Source organism: Rhinatrema bivittatum, chromosome 3 (genome assembly GCF_901001135.1).
Source record: "Rhinatrema bivittatum chromosome 3, aRhiBiv1.1, whole genome shotgun sequence".
NCBI classification, from domain to species: Eukaryota; Metazoa; Chordata; class Amphibia; order Gymnophiona; family Rhinatrematidae; genus Rhinatrema; species Rhinatrema bivittatum.
The window spans coordinates 32,948,170-32,968,216 of record NC_042617.1 but is presented as its reverse complement, the minus strand read 5'-3'; positions in this window follow the sequence as shown (position 1 = coordinate 32,968,216).

The following is a 20,047-nucleotide window of genomic DNA, read 5'->3' as shown; positions in this document are numbered from 1 at the left end:
CAGCCGACTGGCTGCGGCAGCGAGGGAGGAAGGCCCGGGACCTGCGGAGCTGGGAAAAAGGTGAGCAGGCCCGGGCGCGGCCTTAGTGCGACCGGGACGCGCAACACTGTGCTGACTGGTCTCGTGTCTCAAAAAGCCCTTGCTCTTGCAGTTATTCTTATTCATATTTATTTATTTGCTATGCCACACCTCCATTAAAAACCATCAGAGTGGTTCATATGTATAATTTACAAGAACATAAGAAATTGCCATGCTGGGTCAGACCAAGGGTCCATCAAGCCCAGCATCCTGTTTCCAACAGAGGCTAAACCAGGCCACAAGAACCTGGCAAGTACCCAAATACCAAGAAGATCCCATGCTACTGATGCAATTAATAGCAGTGGCTATTCTCTAAGTAAAGTTGATTAATAGCCATTAATGGACTTCTCCTCCAAGAACTTATCCAAACCTTTTTTGAACCCAGCTACACTAACTGCACTAACCACATCCTCTGGCAACAAATTCCAGAGCTTTATTGTGCCTTGAGCGAAAAAGAATTTTCTATGATTAATCTTAAATGTGCTAATTGCTAATTTCATGGAATGTCCCCTGGTCCTATTATCTGAATGTGTAAATAACCGATTCACATTGACTCGTTCAAGACCTCTTATGATCTTAAAGACCTCTATCATATCCCCCCTCAGCCGTCTCTTCTCCAAGCTGAACAGCCATAATCTCTTCAGCCTTTCCTCATAGGGGAGCTGTTCCATCCCCTTTATCATTGTGGTCGCCCTTCTCTGTACCTTCTCCATCGCAACTATATCTTTTTTTAGATGCAGCAACCAGAATTGTACACAGAATTCAAAGTGCGGTCTCACCATCGAGCAATACAGAGGCATTATGACATTTTCCGTTTTATTCACCATTCCCTTTCTAAAAATTCCTAACATTCTGTTTGCTTTTTTGACTGCTGCAGCACACTGAGCTGACTATTTCAAAGTATTATCCACTATGATGCCTAGATCTTTTTCCTGGGTGGTAGCTCCTAATATGGAACCTAACATCATGTAATTACAGCAAGGGTTATTTTTCTCTATATGCAACACCTTGCACTTGTCCACATTAAATTTCATCTGCCATTTGGATGCCCAATCTTCCAGTCTTGCAAGGTCCTCCTGTAATGTATCACAATCCTCTTGTGATTTAATTACTCGGAATAATTTTGTATCATCCGCAAATTTGATAACTTCACTCGTCGTATTCCTTTCCAGATCATTTATAAATATATTGAAAAGCACCGATCCAAGTACAGATCCCTGAGGCACTCCACTGTTTACCCTTTTCCACTGAGAAAATTGACCATTTAATCCTACTCTCTGTTTCCTGTCTCTTAACCAGTTTGTAATCCACAAAAAGACATCGCTTCCTATCCTATGAATTTTTAGTTTTCTTAGAAGTTTTAGTTTTCTTAGAAGTTTTAGTTTTCTTAGAAGTTTTCTTAGAAGCCCCTCCCGGTCTCCTGGATTCAGATCCATCACCACTCATTGAACTCATCGCCAAACACCTAAAAAATGACACCCCAGCTGTCATCCTAGGAGACTTTAACATTCACACAGACGTGATCCCTTTATCCGCCAATTGCGATATGCTACTATCTTCTTTTAAGGCTATGGGCTTTTCTCAAATTGTTAAAAGTCCCACGCACAAAGCAGGGCACACTCTGGACCTTATATTCATCAACTCAGGCCTTTCACAATCTTCCCCACCACAATGCTCCCCTATCCCATGGTCAGATCACCTGATGATAACAACTAATCTCTGTATCAAGGACAACCCCATATCTCCAAACACCAAAACCACAATTCACTACAGGAACTCATGCTCTAGAGAGGACCTCACCTCTCTCCTATCTTCGGAACTCGCCAATCTTGACCTTTCAGACGCAGAAACAGCCACCTCGTCATGGCACAACATTACGAACAAGGTGGCAGAAAAACTTTGCCCCCAAAAAACCAAAGAGATCAACCCAGCCTGCAAAAACAAAAAACCATGGTTCACGCAGGAACTAAAAACCATCAAATTAGAATTGAGAAAAAAAGAACACGCATGGCGGAGGAATCCTTCCAACACTACACTGAATGAGTACAAAACCCTCATGCACAACTACAGAAACAACATCCTTCGCACAAAGAGAGATTTTTATGCCCACAAAATTCACAATTTTTCCTTTGATCCCAAAGCGCTGTTCACATATGTCTCAGAGCTCACAAAACCCACCTCACCAACTATCCCAGATGATCAAGCACAATCAAGATGCACAGAACTTGCTCAATTTTTTGAAAACAAAATTCTCAATCTAATGGCCCCTCTGGCAACCAGTAACACAATACCTCCTTCTATCATCACTCCTTCACGCAACCAGAACATAAACCTAGATTCATTCGAACCTATCTCCTCACTTGAAATCGAAATGACTCTCAAAAAGATGAAACCCTCCACTCACCCGACTGATTCCATCCCTTCTAAACTCCTACTCACCATTCCGAACATCATAGCGAAGCCCTTAGCAGAGATAATTAATAGCTCGCTAACCCAAGGCCTAGTACCAGACATCCTGAAACTAGCCACCCTCAAACCTCTCCTCAAAAAACCCAACTTGGACCCTACAGACCCAGCTAATTATCGCCCCATAGCTAACCTTCCATTTGTAGCCAAACTTATGGAGAGGATAGTCAACAAACAGTTATCTGAATACCTAGAAGAGCATAAAATACTCACAACAGCCCAATTCGGATTCCGCAAATCCCTTAGTACGGAATCCCTCCTAACCTCTCTAACTGACAGAGTCCTCGTAGGTCTGGAGAAAAAGACCCCATACCTCCTGATTCTCCTCGACCTATCAGCTGCGTTTGATACCGTAAAACACTCTATCCTGATCGACCGGCTCTCAGACATAGGCATCTCAGGATCAGCCCTGGAATGGTTCAGATCCTTCCTACACAATAGGACTTTCAAGGTCAGAATCGGCAACAAGGATTCCCTCCCGGTCAAATCCTCTTTCGGAGTTCCCCAAGGATCCTCTCTCTCCCCCACCCTCTTTAACATCTATCTTCTCCCCCTATGTCATCTACTCTCAAGTCTTAAGGTCACACACTTCATATACGCAGACGATGTTCAGATTCTGCTGCCAATCACTGACTCCATCTCCAGCACCATCAACTTCTGGAACAATTGTCTACAGTCCATAAACTCACTCCTATCTAGCCTTAACCTAGTACTTAATACGTCAAAAACAGAACTTTTGCTTATCACTCCAGATGAGAACCTTCAGCCTACCAACAACCTAACCTCACCACCAATGATCAATTCCACTCAAGTAAGAGACCTTGGGGTCACCTTAGACAAAAGGCTGAACCTCAAAGAATTTGTCAAGAACACAACGAAAGAATGCTATTATAAACTACATATTCTGAAAAAGCTGAAACCTCTCCTGCATTTTCAGGACTTCAGAACAGTCCTCCAAACAATACTATTTTCCAAAATCGATTACTGCAACTCTCTGCTTATAGACCTTCCAACCATTACCATAAAACCTCTACAAATGTTGCAGAACTCCGCCGCAAGGATTCTTACTAACACCAGCAGAAGTGAACACATAACACCCATACTAAAACACTTACACTGGCTCCCCATCAGATCCAGAATCATTTTCAAAGTGCTAACTATAACACACAAGAACATCCATTCACAAACGTCGCTAGATCTAAGCCTTCCACTTCGCCTACACGAGTCTTCAAGACCAATCAGAAACAGATACTTAGGCACCTTACACATACCTTCAGCCAAGTCCTCACTCAAGAAACGTGCATTCTCGACTGCCAGCCCCCTTCATTGGAATGCCCTCCCCACGGACATTCGCCTCGAAACGTGTACTCGAACATTCAAAAAGAAACTCAAGACCTGGCTCTTTACAAAAGCCTACACTTAAAGGTCTAGCTCAGAACCACGTCCCAGAACTTGAATCATTCTCGCTTTTATAATCATATCAAACAACTCCTAATTTTATCCTTGGTCTCACAATTCCAAATCATTAAATATTTGAGCATGCTACACCAATACCTCTTAATCCAGATGTAACCTCAGTTTTTGAAGTCTTCACTCCTATAGAAATAACCACCAGTTCTTATTTACTTAACCCTATTCTGTAGACGTAAACTTTTCATGAAGACTGTAATCTGTAAGCACCTGTATTTATTATAATATTATTATATTTATATTTATTATTTAGCTATTAACATTGTTCTGTTACCACTTGGTACTATTTCTCTCCTTTACCTCAAACTCTAAGTTCCTACTAAGTTAGCCATGTTATTTATACCCAATCGTTGGATGTAATTGTATATTTGTTTAATTGTTCAATCTGTTTGATGTAATTTTCTGTTCCTTGTTCTGTGTAAACCGAAGTGGTATGCACTAGTGCATGAACTCCGGTATATAAAAGCCTTTAAATAAATAAATAAATAAATATGAAAGCCTTTGTCAAACGCCTTCTGAAAATCCAAGTACACTACATCTACTGGTTCACCTTTATCCACATGTTTATTAACCCCTTCAAAAAAATTAAGCAGATTTGTTAGGCAAGGCTTCCCATGAGTAAATCCATGTTGACTGTTCCATTAAACCATGTCTTTCTATATGCTCTACGATTTTGATCTTTAGAATAGTTTCCACTATTTTTCCTGGCACTGAAGTCAGGCTCACTGGTCTATAGTTTCCCGGATCGCCCCTGGAGCCCTTTTTAAATATTGGGGTTACATTGGCAACTCTCCAGTCTTCAGGTACAATAGATGATTTTAATGATAGGTTACAAATTTTAACTAATAGATCAGGAATTTAATTTGTTAGTTCCCTCAGTACCTTAGGATGCATACCATCCGGTCCAGGTGATTTGCTACTCTTTAGTTTGTCACTCTGGCCTACTACATCTTTACATATTTAATTTATGCCATTGGAAAAAAAAGTTAACATAGCCATATAAAATAATTAAACAAAAAAAAACAAATTTAAAACCCAGCATCAAAATAAAACAGTATATAATTTAAAAAAACAACAATAATTATTAAAACAAAATAGCACAGATTAATAAATGAGTCCAGCAAAAAAAGCTTCAAATATACAGAGCTTATCTTCACTATATGCTTGTTTAAATAACCATATGGTCAAGTTTTTCCAGATTTTTAAATAATTCTCTTTCTGGATAGATAAAGCAGGGTTTCCCAACCACACCTATCCTGTTGGGTTTTCAGGATTGCCACAATGAATATGCATGAGTTTTATTTGCATACACTGGGTCTTCGATGTATGCAAATCTATCGCATGCATGCTCATTATGGATATCCTGAAAACCTGACTGGTTAGGTGTGCCTCCAGAAGAAGGTTGGGAAATGTTGAGATAAGCAAGGAGCTGTATAATAAAAGGCAGATCTTTGAACATAAGAACATGCCATACTGGGTCAGCCCAAGGGTCCATCAAGCCCAACATCCTGTTTCCAACAGTGGCCAATCCAAGCTATAAGTACCTGGCAAGTACCCAAACACTAACTATATCCCATGCTATTGATGCTAGTAATAGCAATGGCCATTTCCTAAGTCAGCTTGATTAATAGCAGGTTCTAACCTTATTGTTGTGGGCGAAGGCACAGTCAGCAGGTCCAGTTGGGATGATCTTAAAGTATGAGATGCCTTATAAGCAATATTCTAAGGATTCCCATTATGTAAGATTTTGTAGACAAAGGATTAGATCTTAAATTAGATCCCACAAACTAAGGGTTACTAGTGTACTCTGTATGCATTTGAAGTTATTGAATCAGTCTTTTTTTTTTTTTTTTGTTGTTGCAAAAAGCAGCCTAGCAGCGGTGTTCTGTATCAGCTGAAGGCGTCTGAGCAGTTTTGTGGTACACCCCTGATATAAGCCTTTACAAACAGTCTAGACCACTAGACAGTGAGTGAATCAAAGACTCTAAATCCATTCCGTCTTTATTTGAGGAAGGAATAGTAGAAAGAAAAATCATGCTCTAATAAGAGAAGAAATTTAGTCACTCCATATCAGTTTTGCATCTAAGTTGACTCCCACCACAATGATCACATTTTCTGGTTGAACCGAGGTACCTAATAGTTTCGCTAAATCTTTTAAGTGTTTGATGGAGTCTGCCGATGCGCGGAGCCTCAGGTTTTAGAAAGATTGAATTTTAGTTTGTGTTCCTTCAATCATTCTGCAATTACTGCTAGACAACATGGGTTAATAGAGTCGGTAAAAGCCAGAAATTGAATGTCATCAGTGTGACCATCACAATTAAAACCATGATCTTCCTAGGGAAGCCAAACTCAAATGAAAAAGAATAGGACCTAAAATAGAGCTCTGAGAGACCCCAAAATAATAAGGATCTGAGCGCTGATTCTGCTTGGTTCCATGAAACTGTGAATGTCCGATGAGTCAAGTAAGATTGAAACCATTGTAGGAGAATTCCTTCTTAGCCAAGGTCATGTAAATGCTGCAATAAAATATCATGGTTGATGGAATTGAACACAACACTCACATCAAGTGATATAATGGTCACAATCCTTCCCATATCAGCCTTGGTTCAAATTTCATTTAGCAGAACAGTTCTTGATGTTTCTGTACTAAAACCTTCTCTGAACCCAGACCACAGGGCTGAAGGGAATTCACTTTCAAATTTGTGGAATATATTTTCAGTATTTTTTTATTGCTAGTTCCTCCTTAGTTTTTGGTTGGCTATACAATGTTACATTATGAGTAGTTTTGAAGGCCTGGATTGGCTAATATGGCTGGCCTCTTCTTCTCTCTGTAGATATATATATGGGGGTTTTTTTTGTTTGATTGGCCACATAATGTTACATCACGAGTAATGCATTGGCTATTGGCTGATTCTTCATGAATGGTAAAAATCTGCTTTCTTGCTTATGCTGAACTTGTGTTCCTAAGAGCCATTCGACCCAGCATGAGTGTGAGTTGCCACAACATTGTGATCTTAAGAGAAACGTTATGCCAGTAAGAAAATCGCCTAGGGATAAGAGAATCTTCATGTGCATTTTGTTCCTACTTTTGTTTGCAAATACATTTTATGGTCTCCCATTTCTGAGCGCAATGACTATCGTTACCTCTTTTTTTTTTTTGTTTGAGCACCCATGAAAAAGCTGACTGACGATACATGGCCTATGTTAGAGGAAGTACAACAATAAGGCTGGCCTCTTCTTCCGGCTAAATAGAGGGAGGAATTTTTCATCTGCCTATGCTATATATAAAGAGCTGTACTGTTTTTCAAATTCATATGTGGGATAAGATTTATTTAAACTATGTTACAAGTTTTTTTGGTGCCAGATGATTACAAAATTGATTCTTCCGCATATACCCATGCTGTTAAGGAAAGTGTGGTGGGTGCCTGTATACAAGGTGCCTTTTTCAGTTGTTTTCATGTTCTCTGAATTGCCATTAGTTTCTTTGCATGATGGGGATTTATGGCGGCCAGAGTCACTTTGGGCTACTCGAGACATATTTGTGCTATGCCATCACTTCCGGCTTTCCGCTGGCTTCCAATTAAGTTGTGCGCTCAATTTAAAAACCTATGTCTAATTTTTCTAACAATTCGTAACAACTGTGTAGCCTATCCGAGCAAGAAATTAGAGTGGTGCACTGATTTAATCAGAGAGCCCTTTTGCAGGATCTATCAGAGGGACTGGCAGAGCCCGTTGTAGGGCTCATTCCTTCTCAGTAATCGGTCCCTCACCCTGGAATAAATTGCCAGAACTTCTTAACACTGGAATCCTTATATCTGATATTTAGAAAACTCCACCTTTTTGCTGGGATTTGAGGGGATCCCAAAATGCATTTCTCATTGAAGCGGTTTCTTAATTCTTGTTGCTAAGCTTAGGTTTTATAGTCTGTGTCTATTTTAGGTGTTTTTTTGTTAAGTGTCACTCAGTGACCATTTGAAAGCTGGGGAGGCAGTTTATACATTATGCTAAATAAATATGCATTGTGAAAGTAGGAGTGGAGAGATAGAGAGAGAAAGTAGGAGTGGAGAGATAGAGAGAGAGCTAGATAGAAAGTGCATCAAGCTAGGTAGAGAGTGCAATGTACAAATCAACTCCTTTTGTACCTTTCATCAATTCAAACAGCAGAAAATCTTCAGTGATGTCAACTTTGCTGTTCGTATCTCTATGTAGGTAAAACCATGTGCTCTTGCAGCTGACTCCTCCAGTGCTGTAGCTGCTTGCATCAGTAGGGAGTGGTAGGGATTGTATAGCTGGGCAGTTGATGTGGTTGGGCAGACTGGATAAGTCGTATGATCTTTTTCTGCCATCACTTTTCCATGTTTCAGATACCTTCTTCTTTAGAGCTTTGAAAGCTGCTTGTATTTTCTGACCCCACCCTAGAATGCCTTTGTAATACCCTCTTTATCCACTCATACTTTTCTGCACGGCAGGAGAAATACACATGTACTTGTTGACTTCTCAGAAATGTGCTTGGCCCGTTTGTGTATATGTCGATTCTGTGCCATTGGCCGGACCCTGTCACATGGTAGGAGCACTGGATGGCCGGCGCCATCTTGTGCTCCTACCATGTGACAGGGGCTGACCAATGGCACTGGTAGCCCCTGTGACATAGTAAGGGCAAAAGCTATCGGCGCCATTTTGAATACTGGCAGCCGACGGTCCGAGTGCAGGAGGTCGCTCCTGGACCCCCGCTGGACTTTTGGCAAGTCTTGTGGTGGTCAGGAGGGTCCCCCAAGACTTGCCAAAAGCCCCTGGTGGTCCAGCGGGGGTCCAGAAGCGATCTCCTGCACTCGGGCCATCGGCTGTCAGTAATCAAAATGGCGCCGATAGCCTTTGCCCTTACTATGTCACAGGGGCTACCGGTGCCATTGGTCAGCCCCTGTCACATGGTAGGAGCATAAGATGGCACAGGCCAGCCAGTGCTCCTACCATGTGACAGGGTCCAGCCAATGGCACGGATACCCTGTCACATGGTAAGGGCAAAGGGCCATCGGCGCCATTTTGATTAGTGGCAGCCGACGGCCCGGGAGCGGGAGATCGCTCCAGGGACCCCCACTGGACCACCAGGTACCTGTAAAAAGTTTTTGGGGGGGTCAGGAAGGTGGGGGAAGCTAAGGGATTAGTTTTAAAGGGTCGGGTGGATTTTTTGTTTATCGGCTCGGGCGCGATCGGGCCCGATGGGAAAAAAACCCACATGTGAATCAGAACCGGAATCTGAACGATTCCGGTTCCGATTCACATCTCTGCTGAAAAACATGAGGAGGGATCTAGCAAAGCTCGAGGAATGGTCTAAGTTTCAATACTAAAGTTTTAATACTAAAAAATGCAGAGTAATGCAATTAGGATACAAAAACCAAGGGAAAGGTGTTAGGGTCGCCGCGACCGGGACCGGGTGTCATGGCCACCGGCCGCAGCGGGTCGCAACCCGGGTCGGGCCAACGGCCAATGCAACAGTGCTCACCTTGAGCGTCTGGTCCTGCCGGAGGCTCCTGCGGTGGCAGGCAGCCTTCCTCATCCTTTCCGCAGGACTGCTACTGCTGCCCAGCCCGGCCGCGTGGTTCCTCTCGGCCGGGCTGGCTCCTCCCCCTTTGTTGCTGCTAAGGGCCGCACGCGCGGCTGAAGAAGATATTTAAAGGAGCCATGACAGGATATGGTCATGGCTCCTCCTGGGACTCCGCCTCCTGGTTCCTGTACTTGAGGCAAGGTCTGACACTCAGACCTTGCCTTGGTATCGAGGCTCTGTGTTTGGTTTCCTGTGTCGGTGTTCCGGATCCGCTCCTTGTTCCGCTTCTGCTCTTCTCCTCGTTGGACTGACTCTTTGGCTCCTGATCCTTGGACCGGCGGTGGTGATCTTCTGGTATCGACTTGGACTGGCTCTGGACCCTTCTCCTTCTTTGCTCCTGGATTGGCTTCGGACCATTCTCCCGGCTGCTCCTGGACCGGCTCTCGACCTCTCTCTGGACTTCGACCCTTGGACTGGATTGGGACTATTCTTCAACATATACTCCCGGACTTCTCACGACCTGCTGGAGGCGCCAGCCATCTGGAACCCACGACCTGCAGGAGGCGCCTGCATCCAGACCATCTTCAGGGAGTCTCCTAAGTCCCAGCGGCCGTGTTCCTACGGCCTCCCCCTGGGGGGATCACGAGCTTCCAGGGTGAAGTCTTCATCTCAACATCTTCAACAGGCCTTGCCATCCGTCGGTAGAGACCGATGAGGGATAACTTCCTTCTCGGCAGTGCTGACTCTACCTCGGAACAGGGGTCCACTCTCCGATTCCTAACAAAAGGTACAGTATTGGGGGTGAAATTCTTCCGAGCACTAAGGAAGAGTGGGATCTGGGGGTAATTGTATCTGATGATCTTAAGGAGGCCAAACAGGTGGATAAAGCAACTGTGAAAGACAGAAATATGCTTGGCTGCATTGGGAGAGAAATGGTCAGCAGAAAAAGGGAGGTGATATTGCCCTGTACAGTCCCTGGTGAGACCTCACGTGGAATCCTATGTACAATTCTGGAGACTGCACCTTCAAAGGATATAAAAAGGATGGAGTCAGTCCAGAGGGGGTGGGCTACTGAAATGATCAGTGGTCTTCTTTCTAAAGCATATGGGGATAGATTTAAAGATCTAAATATGTATATCCTAGAGAAAAGGCAAGATAGGGAAGATATATTAGTGACATTAAAATATCTCAAAGGTTTCCATGCACAGGAGGTGAGCCTTTACAGTGGAAAGGAGGCTCTAGAATGAGGGGTCATGAGATGAGATTGAAAGAGGGTAGATTCAGGAGTAATCTTAGGAAATATTTCTTAATGGAGAGGGTGATGAATGTATGGAACAGCCTCCCAGTAGAGGTGGTGGAGACAAAATCTGAATTCAAGAAAGCATGAGATAAATACAGAGGACCTCCAAGGAAGGGATGAGAATTGTAATGCTAAATCAATTGGATGGATGGGCCCCTGTTTCTATGCTTCCACTGAGGTTGTTTTTTTTGTTAGAGCATAGAAATTCCTGGGAAAATAAAAACTGAAAACGAAGGTCCCTATGTATACAGTTACTTCTATGAAATAAAGTAAAGAAAGAGCATCATGGGTGCACATGGCCAGAAGGTGCAGAATTAAACCTCCTGTTGCCTTAGATAGGTGTCCTCTTTACCCAGATGCTTTGTAGGTTTTACCTAATTTACAGGCCGATACAGAAAAAGTCGCGGGAGAGCGCCTGCTCTCCCGGCGCGCGCACAGGCCACTCTCCTGGGCGCGTGATTCAGGAGGGTGGCCTATGCAAATTAGGGCCCGCGGTAAAAAGAGGCACTAGGGACACTAGTGCCTCTTTTTTAACAGGAGCGGCGGCTGTTAGCGAGTTTGACAGCCGACTCTCAATTTTGCCGGCGTCAGTTCTCAAACCCGCTGACAGCCACGGGTTTGGAAACCGGACGCCGGCAAAATTGAGCTTCCGGTTTTCAACCCGCGAGTTGCGGGCCAATTTTAAATTTTTTATTTTTTTGACTACTTTTAACTTTTGGGACCTCCGACTTAATATCACCATGATATTAAGTCGGAGGGAGTATAGAAAAGCAGTTTTTACTGCTTTTCTGTGCACTTTCCCGGTGCCGGCAGAAATTAGCGCCTACCTTTGGGTAGGCGCTAATTTCTGAAAGTAAAATGTGCGGCTTGGCTGCACATTTCACTTACTGTATCGCGCGGGAATGACTAATAGGGCCATCAACATGCATTTGCATGTTGCGGGTGCTATTAGTCTCGGGGGGGTTGGACGTGCGTTTTTGACGCGCTATTACCCCTTACCGAATAAGGGGTAAAGCTAGCGCGTCGAAAACGTGCATCCAAATGCAGGTTAACAGTGCGCTCCACCAGAGCGCACTGTACTGTATCGGCCTGTTTATTGTAAAGGAGAAATGCTAGCAGGGTGTCCTATAGTGCAACACACAACTGCTCTTTCTTCCATTTTTCCTCCTTCAGCAGAAGGATTGCTGACATCAAACACACACACACAACGGCACATCTTAGGATCTGGCAGGAACCCAACCATAATCAAACACTGCAGGCCCTCCCGCAGTCGCGTCCCAGGGCAACGACAGCTCCGCGCCAACCTTCCGCCTGTGCACTTTACGGAGATTACTGGGAGCTGTTTTCTTAGCTTCCCTGCCTCCCTCCTTCTCCCCTGCAGTGAAATCCTGTTTCTTGCTCCCAGAGTGTCATGTTCTTGCGGCAGCCCGGGCTTGCTCTGCCCAGTTGGTGGCTTTCGCACGTGAACCCATCCTGCTGGCTGCTTTCCCAGTTGCTTACTTACCGGCGGGAGCACGACTGAGCCTCGCTACAGCTAATCTGACACAACAGGCTTCCATTGTGAGTGTAAAGGCCGGTCCCTGGGGCAGACATTAAAGGGCTGCCAGGGTGGGGAGCAGAGGGAGAGCTGGGACTTGTTTGTTTGTGTACCTTGGCATTAAAGAGAGAGAATGGTTAGGTTTTGCAAGAGTGGAAATTCCCAGCACCCTGGGAAGAGGCTGTGGGGAGGAAGAGAGCTAGAGAATTTAACTGCAGAAGAGACAAACGCACACTTCAACTCCCTTTTAGCCATTCCACGTTGGCTTTGCAGTGTAATTCATGACAACTGTGCCAGCAACTGTACGCTTAGATACTTTTCTGTTGGAGTAATATAAGAATTATCCAGAAAGGATCTGGCACCAGGTTTTTGAGACCGTCTTTAGCTGTGAAATAAACTCATTCCGATTTCTTTTCAATTTACCAGGAAAGTTGTCCAGCTAAAAGTTTGTGAAATGCCTCTTCTTTTAGCCCCTCCCACCATTATGAATCTAAGCCAGTAGGAGGTGCTACTGCACTGTTTATCAGCAACATCCCCCACACACACAGAGTATATCGTTATACAATATACATGGAACAGCGCAAGAGTGCAGACAAGAGGATTTAAAAAAAAACCCCAGGGGGAATGGATCCGATGAAATGCAAAAATATACTAAGTATATTAAGGCATAGAGAAAAAAGGGATCTATGAACAAGGCTAAAACAGGATTTTTTTCTTTCAGAACATTTTTTATTCAGTTTTAGTGTACAATAAATAGAATCAGTTATTGGCTCCATGACATAGTCTTGTGGTTATTTTCAAGCTCCCGATATATCACTCGCTCTTCGGATTCATGTCCTCCAGATATTAATAACTTTAATCACCTCTTGCTCGATGCCTGCATATTCCCCTCAGCGCCATCCAGATCGCAGTTCTGTTTCTATCATTTTGCTCAGCTCAGCGCCCCAGCCTTTAACAGCGAGCAGCCGCATTCTGTTCCAGCCTCTCAGGATGACTCCCCTACCTACCAGAATGAATTTCTTCATTACATTTGCAGCTCCTTCCCCCGTGCATCCTTGAGGAAGGGCCTACACTCTAGGATCATTCGGTAACACATTCCAGAAACCCTGAATAACCAGTTTGCACAGCTAAAATGTGGCCTCGGTCTCTCCTGCTGTCTCAGAGCCTCCGACATCTGTCAGTTCGCCATCTGTCTATGGCTCATAGGGGCAACAAGGGTCACTTATGCCCTCCTATAAATCCCGTACTGCTGTTCAACAATGTCTGCCGACAAAGGATACTTCCAAATCCCATCTGTAAGCTGATCCCAATCGCCTGGTTCTGCGGCTCTCTCTCCCTTAATGCTCCCGACTCCCCTGCCCGGCACAGAGCTTTATAAATGCTACTTATTCGGCCCTTATCCACTGCATTCTGAAATACCAACTTTTCCAGCAAAGTTAGGGGGGGGGGGGGTGTTGTAAGCAATCTCTTGAATTTCAGTTTTGTTTACCAGGTCCCTCAATTGAAGAAGAGCGACAAATTAAACTTCTCCCTAAATTCCATCCATTTACCCAAAAAAACACCACCTGCAACGCTCCCTCCTCTCAACTTTTCTGCTAGTAGACCACTTGGTTTATTTCCCTTTCAAAAAAAAAGGAACATTTTCATGGACTATTCTCTTCCCTCATGCAAGAGGGCTTTCTATTTCACTCTCAAGGCTACAAAGTTCTCTCCTTCAATTGAACATCTTTCTCAGGTTGATCTATCAAGCCTTCCCTCTTCTTTTTTTCTGAAGGTACTGATGGAAATGAGATGTCCTCTGGTAGTGCCCTTATCCACTTCCTACATTTATTTATATTCTGCTTTTCAGCATGGCTTAAATTCAGGTACTGTGGGTACTTCCCTGTCCCCCAGAGAGATGCATAGGGGCAGATTTTTATTCTTATGCGCTACCCGGCGCGCACAAATGTACACCCAATTTTATAACACGCGCGTGCTGCCGCGCGCGTGTTATAAAATCTGGGGTTGGCACGTGCAAGGGGGTGCACACTTGCGTGTGCCGAGCCCAAGGGGAGCCCCGATGGCTTTCCCCTTTCCCTCCAAGGGAATGTTTTTTCACTGCCCCCCCCCCCCCCCGTAACCCATCCCCCCTACCTTATTTTATTTTTACACCTGCCTGAGCCTTGCGCACACCAGACAGCTGCCAGCATGCCATTCCCCAGCACAGCTGCTGTGCTGGAGGCTTCAGGACCACCCCCGGACCTGCACCTGGACCGGTGCCATGCCCATGACCCCACCCCCTGACAACCCTTTTTTTAAAGCCCTGGAACATACACGCATTCCAGGGTGCGCACAGGTTTTCGGGGTTACATTATACACATAACCCTTTGAAAATCTACCCCATAATGTTTTTAGGAGAGAGAGAAAGACTGAGACTGACTGGCTAGCTATAGTGCCTGCCTAGTAGATAGGTATTTATACCTCTATAGGAGGCCCACCTAGTCACTTGAGGTGAGGTTTAGGTATTAATGTAGGGGTTAGGGGCCACTTTGACATTCAGAGTGAGACGTAAGAACAGAACAGTGCTCTCTTGTAAAGATTTGATGTCCTTCGGAGTGAGGAAACTCAGCCAAAGATGAGATTTGTACAATGTTCTCTCAACCTAGCTTGATGTTACCCAGGTAGAGAGTCCATCAAGCTAGGTTGAGAGAACATTGTTCAAATCTCATCTTCGGTTGAGTTTCCTCACTCCGAAGGTCCTCAAATCTTCACAAGAGAGCATTGTGCTGTTCGTACATCTCACTTTGAATGTCAGTGGCCCCTAACCCCTACACTAATACCTAAACCTCACCTCAAGTGACTAGGTGGGCCTCCTATAGAGGTATAAATACCTAACTACTATGCAGGCTCTATAGCTAGGTTCTCTCTCTCTCTCTCTCTCATTCATGTATTGTGGCACTTACCACAAAAATTATTGTGGTAATAACATTGCAATAAATTACTTCTTGTTAGATATCCTTAAGGAGTGCCTCATTTAATTTCCATCTTCTCCCACCTGCACCTCCCGATTCCCATTTTAAGCTTGATGTTACTGGCACATGATTAGATCCTTATCTCACATTCCACAATTCTCCACACATCCTCACTGCCCATCCACCACATGTCAATGTGAGAGTAAGATCCATGTGGCGCCAAAAAGAATGTAAAATCCTTTTCGAGTGGGTTTTTCTGTCATCAAGCACAGCTCTCCTATTACTTCAAACTTTAGTGAACCTCTTATCATGTATTGCCCCTGGTGTACCATTTGCTTTGTCATCACATTGGTCCAGTATCACATTGCAGTACCCTTCCCTTCTGTATACAATAACTCAAACATCTTCTGAAAGAATGCTTTGGCTGATTCACCAGGGGCATACACATTCAACATTGTAACCTGCATGCCATTCAACTCCCCCTGCAATAGCAGATACTTTTCTTCAGGATTTCTTTCTCAGAAAAAAAACAAACTGATTTTATTTATTTAAAAAACTGACATCCTGTACTATCTAGGCGGGTTACATAATAAAAACATTCATAAAAATATAACAAATACACAAACAAGAGCACATTTTCCTATCAAAATTGCCTCTCCTCTCCAATTTACTACCATTCACCTGAGCAGAATGAACAGATGGTGAATTGCTAACAGAAATTAGGGAAGCTTACAAAATAAGCAACACAGTAATAATGGGTGCTTTCAATTGCCCTAGCACTGACTCAATAAATGTCACATCAGGACATGCCAAGGAAGCAAAATTTCTAGATTAAAGAAATGATTGCTTTATGGAGCAGCTGGTACAAAAACTGACAAGAGGGGAAGCTATTTTAGATCTAATCCTCAATGGAACACATGATTTGGTGTGAGATGTAATAATATTGGAGTCACTTCGCAGTAGTGATCATAATATTTATTTATTTATGTATTTATTTATTTGTACATTTTTATATACCGAAGTTTAGCTAGCTGCCTTCACTCCGGTTTACATTTGAAACAACATATTACATTTGTAGAGGTAAAACAGATAAAACATGCGTTACATAAAACGGTATAACATATTACAGCATGATATGATCACGTATACAACAGCAAGATCTGATAAATAATCGATGGGGGCATAATATGGCTTAGGGTAAAACAACAGAGGTTTATGTGTTCATTTTATCAGTTATCCTATCAAGTTAGGTCCGTCGTTGGTGGGGACATGCTTGTCAGTCCGTTATAGGGATTAGATATTTGTAATGGCATGGTTTAAATAAATATTTATAAAGTTCAATTGTCTGTAACAGAATGGGTGATAATTGTTGTATGTGGTGATTAGTGTGATATGGGCGATTAGCCGATTCCATCTTTGAAGGCTTGTCTGAAGAGCCATGTTTTGAGATCTTTTTTAAATGTTTTCGTGTTATTTTGTAATCTCAGGTTTTCCAGAAGTGAGTTCCAGAGATGAGGGCCTGCTATGGAAATGGCTCTGTTTCTTACAATGGTATGTTTGGCAGTTGGAATATCGAGAAGTAATTTGTTTGTTGTTCTGGTGTTGCGTTGGGAGACAAGTTTCTGGATGATGTTATTTAGGCTTGTGTTTTCATTGTTGTGGATTGAGCTGTGTAATACGGTTAGGGCTTTATATTCTATTCTATTTTCTATTGGTAGCCAGTGTTGACTTTTTAGCACTGGAGTGATGTGTTGATTTGATTTGTATCAAGAAAGTCGGTATATAAAAGCCTTAATAAATAAATAAATAAAATGTGGTCAGATCTTTTTTGATAACTGAAGGGAGGACATTAAGGAAATCTACTGTGATACCATTTAATTTTCTAAAGGGAAATTATGAGAACATGAGAAAAATGATTAGGAGAAAACTGAAAGGAACAACTGCAAAGGTTAAGATTTTACATCAGGCATGGATGCTATTCAAGAATACCATCTTGGAAGCCCAGAACAAATGTATTCCATGCATTAAAAAAAGGTGAAAGGAAAGCCAAATGACTGCCAGCATGGTTTAAATGTGAGGTGAAAGAAGCTATTAAAGCAAAAAGAAAATTTTTCAAAAAATATAGTAATGTAGTAATGATAGTAATTTGCTTATGATAGTAACTGCTGTGCCATGCAGATTACCCCATCCTTTCTGTTAAGGATAGTAACTGTCGCTCTGTGCAGGTTACCTCCATGCATTCTGTTAAGAGCAGTAACTGCCATTCCATCCAGTAAGGGTAGTAACTGCCGCTCTGTGCAGGTTACCCCCATCTTTTCTGTTAAGGGTAGTAATTGCCATTCTGTGCAGGTTACCCCATGCATTCTGTTAAGGGTTGTAACTGCTGCTCTGTGCAGGATACCCCCATCTTTTCTGTTAAGGGTAGTAACTGCCGCTCTGTGCAGGTTACTCCCATGCGTTCTGTTAAGGGCAGTAACTGCAGCTCTGAGCAGGTTACCCCATGCGTTCTGTTAAGGGTAGTAACTGCCGCTCTGTGTAGGTTACCCCCATGCATTCTGTTAAGGGTAGTAACTGCAACTCTGGGCAGGTTACTAAGTTATACTGCTTGCATTACTTAAAATTAGGAGAAAAATATAAGGGCTTGATTACAAAAATAAAATTTCTGCAGGCGTGGTGTGAGTTATCTGTGGCAGGATAAAACAAACGCTTGTATTGAGCACCCATTTCCCCAGACCATGCACAACCACGTCTCTCGGGCGCCCGATGCTTTTGAGCGATAGAAATGCACAATTTTAGCTAAACGCGTCCTTTTTAACGTTAGCTCCTTAAAATATAGCATCATGTGCCCAGGAGAGGTGGATGTGCGCGCATTGAAAAAACAAGCGCCAAGTTTGGACGCATGTTTTTATGCGCATGATATCACATCGGCCTGTCAATTGGGTTGCGTGCCCATGGCAAACAGCCAATTGTATTGAGCGCCTGTAGCAAACAGCCACATCTCCTGGGTGCCCAATACTTTTGAGCACTAAGGACACACAATTTATCTCACAGCCATAGGTAAGGAATACAGACGCTTAATTAAAAGATATCCATTTCCCTAGCCTGACTGCAGGCAAATTTTTTTTTATGCTGCTTCTTGTGGTTCCTCCTACTTACTATTGGGAGGAACCACAGAAAAGCAGTATTTTGGTGACTTTGTGGGGGAATTTTCAGATGGGAGCGTAAAGACCAGGGCTGGCGTTAAGTTTTCCCTGTTAAATTGTGTGCATGGTGATTTTTTGGAATCAGGCTAAAAGCTAATAGCCTCATCTACATGCATTTACATGTCATGAGCGCTATTAGCTACGTGATGGTTTGGACACACACGTTGGACGCGCGAATCACCTTACTGCACCAGCGCGCGATTCAGTATTTAAATGAGGGCCCGTAGTAAAAAGAGGTGGTAGGGACACTAGCGCGTCCCTAGTGCCTCTTTTTTGATAGGAGCGGCGGCAGTCAGCGAGTTTGACAGCCGACGCTCAATTTTGCTGGCATCGGTTCTCAAACCCGCTGACAGCCAAGGGTTCAGAAACCGGACGCCGGCAAAATTGAGGGTCTGGTTTTCAACCCATGAGCCGATTTCAAATTTTATTTTTAACTTTCGGGACCTCCGACTTAATATCGCCATGATATTAAGTCAGAGGGTGAGAACATAAGAACATAAGAAAATGCCATACTGGGTCAGACCAAGGGTCCATCAAGCCCAGCATCCTGTTTCCAACAGTGGCCAATCCAGGCCATAAGAACCTGGCAAGTACCCAAAAACTAAGTCTATTCCATGTAACCATTACTAATGGCAGTGGCTATTCTCTAAGTGAACTTAATAGCAGGTAATGGACTTCTCCTCTAAGAACTTATCCAATCCTTTTTTAAACACAGCTATACTAACTGCACTAACCACATTCTCTGGCAACAAATTCCAGAGTTTAATTGTGCGTTGAGTAAAAAAGAACTTTCTCCGATTAGTTTTAAATGTGCCCCATGCTAACTTCATGGAGTGCCCCCTAGTCTTTCTACTATCCGAAAGAGTAAATAACCGATTCACATCTACCCGTTCTAGACCTCTCATGATTTTAAACACCTCTATCATATCCCCCCTCGGTCGTCTCTTCTCCAAGCTGAAAAGTCCTAACCTCTTTAGTCTTTCCTCATAGGGGAGCTGTTCCATTCCCCTTATCATTTTGGTAGCCCTTCTCTGTACTTTCTCCATCGCAATTATATCTTTTTTGAGATGCGGCGACCAGAATTGTACACAGTATTCAAGGTGCGGTCTCACCATGGAGCGATACAGAGACATTATGACATTTTCCGTTTTATTCACCATTCCTTTTCTAATAATTCCCAACATTCTGTTTGCTTTTTTGACTGCCGCAGCACACTGCACCGACGATTTCAATGTGTTATCCACTATGACACCTAGATCTCTTTCTTGGGTTGTAGCACCTAATATGGAACCCAACATTGTGTAATTATAGCATGGGTTATTTTTCCCTATATGCATCACCTTGCACTTATCCACATTAAATTTCATCTGCCATTTGGATGCCCAATTTTCCAGTCTCACAAGGTCTTCCTGCAATTTATCACAATCTGCTTGTGATTTAACTACTCTGAACAATTTTGTGTCATCTGCAAATTTGATTATCTCACTCGTCGTATTTCTT